The following is a 2397-nucleotide window of genomic DNA, read 5'->3' as shown; positions in this document are numbered from 1 at the left end:
AGTCAAGAATTTCTTACTCTCACAAATTGAGCTTCATAAATGAAAGATAAATAAAGTCCTTCCTTGACAAGCAAGTGCTAAGGGAATTAGTCACCTGGAGGCCAACCCTATCAGTGATATTAAACATGGAAATGAAAGAATACCACTTCACACAGAAGCACACATAAGTGCATAGTTTATAGACCATGCAAATTAACCACAAAGGTGAGAACACAAAGCAATATTTCTTAATAACAATACTATATAATGTATTATAATATTTTTCAAACAGATCTAGGAATTGATACAGATAAGGATAAAATAAAAACACAGATTTTAGATATAAACATAAAAACAGATGCAGATACAAATGTAGATATAGATACATAAATGTACAATGTAGCTATTACTGTAATGTAGCTATATGTAATAAAATTTTAACAGTAAAATTGCTCAAAAACTCTAAGATACAAGTTTATGAGTGCCATTTCAAGTTTGCTTTTTTTATAATCTCAAATGTTTTCTACAAGGAAAGTAACATTCATTTATAATAAACGTTAAAAATACTTAGCAATATGCCACATTTGTCATAAAGAAAATATCAACTATAATACATTGAGAAGGAATTGTGATTAGAGAAAGTGTCACAGAGGAGATGACATGAGACTTAAGTATGAGAGAAGGAGTAAGAGTTTCCATAAGTCAACGGAGGTCATTCCAAGACAATGGAGAGGTTCATGAAGGGTATGACATGATTTGGGAAAGGTGGAGTTAACAGTCGAGTACATCTAAAGGTCTGATTGCTTGGAAGGGATTGGGAAGTGTTGCTGTAAGAGCACTCAGAAATCAGGTAACTAAACCTTTCAGTGCTGCCCTGAGGATATCACTGAAGAACATGACCTGACACTGTTGACATTAGGATAAAAAACCCATATCAAATGTTTACTTGAATGTCATTATAAGCATGTTTGGCCAGGCCAATGTTTTCACAAAAGGTGTGTGGAATAATATTATTTTGGCAGAAAGTCAATGTTTTCAAAAGAAATGTCATAGGAAAAACTGTACCATGACTTCTCAGAGAGATAGTCACACCAATTTTCCCAATCAGACCTTTTTGTAAGAATAGTGGTGTATCTCAGTGGGTAGCATATGGCAATGCAGCAGTCAAATGCCATCGCCAACCAGATCCCTGACTCAGAGAATGAAATGAATGAAGAAGAGCTGAGTGATGCAACAATCTAGGGAGATCTCCCCTGCATGGAACCAGAAGATGGTCAAAACCTGAGGGACTGTGAACAGGACAAGATTTGCTCCGGCCAGCATGCAAATGAAGAGGAACATGGGTTCGTGGAGATGGAACTTTGTGAGGATCATGAAGATGAGCAGGCTGTTCCCAAGCAGAGCAATGGCATAGGAGATGATGAAGGGGTTGGAAAACCACACCTGAGGGACTGTGGACAGGACAAGATTTGCTCCGGCCAGCATGCAGATGAAGAGGAACATGGGTTCGTGGAGATGGAACTTTGTGAGGATCATGAAGATGAGCAGGCTGTTCCCAAGCAGAGGAATGGCATAGGAGACGATGAAGGGGTTGGAAAACCACATGTGCTGGTCCTTGAGGCCAGGGATGCCCAGCAAGCGGTAGACTGTGGCTAACACCAGTGTGGTTTACCGTAGGCATGCCTGGAGAGAACTTTCAGGACCTTATCTCTTATTTACAGAGGTAGAGAAAAAGACACATTTCCTTTAATATTCTTTGTGATGTCACCAGGAGTTTTTGGCATATTCCACATCTCCATTTTCTTTGAACATGTAAATAAGAAACATGCAAAGCTGAAAGGAAAGCTATACTCTAATGAATGAAAGACAGCAACAATATCCCCAAGTAATCAAAGCAGGAGACATTATTGCACACACTTCACTTATAATAGGGGGTCAAAACTACACAGAGGAAATTATTATTCTTGTGTGGAAAAGCTGAATAAGGTGACACTTAAACTTGAAATTGAGTAGTTTATCATGAAGTGAATAATGAAAAGAGAAGGGAAGCAGTGTCAGAAAAGGTGAGTATACAAATCAGTGCCCAATATGTTCCCAAAATATTTTCAGCCCAGGGTGGCTGGTATGTAAGGAGTGCTACAGAGAACAGAGGACTGGTTCTTCCTGAATGTGAAAGGCAGTCACAGCCTTAACCTTAGAACTCATCCTTTACACAGGGGCAGCCATCAGATGTCTCGAAGTCAGTAGTTTAGAATAATTACCCTAGTTTAGAGCGCTTACCTGTGAATGCTTATTGGGACATTAATTGAAGATACTGGAGTCTAAAAGGTCAGTGATGTTCTGGAATTGGAAAATATCTGAATGTATTATAGCCACAGGAGAATTACGTCAATATTTTGTAAGCATCACTTTATTCCA

The 2397-nt window shown here is 38.5% G+C and overlaps 1 pseudogene; it reads right to left on the bottom strand.

The window, feature by feature from the left end:
* Positions 1-862: 862 nt before the first annotated feature.
* On the bottom strand, positions 863-1660 carry LOC103253799 (annotated as a pseudogene).
* Positions 1661-2397: the final 737 nt, after the last annotated feature.

The sequence above is a fragment of the Carlito syrichta genome, unplaced genomic scaffold (genome assembly GCF_000164805.1).
Source record: "Carlito syrichta isolate Samal-C Ts95f unplaced genomic scaffold, Tarsius_syrichta-2.0.1 Scaffold253521, whole genome shotgun sequence".
Classification (NCBI taxonomy): Eukaryota; Metazoa; Chordata; class Mammalia; order Primates; family Tarsiidae; genus Carlito; species Carlito syrichta.
Note: the sequence above shows the minus strand (reverse complement) of the source record. Positions and strands in the feature narration are given on the sequence as shown.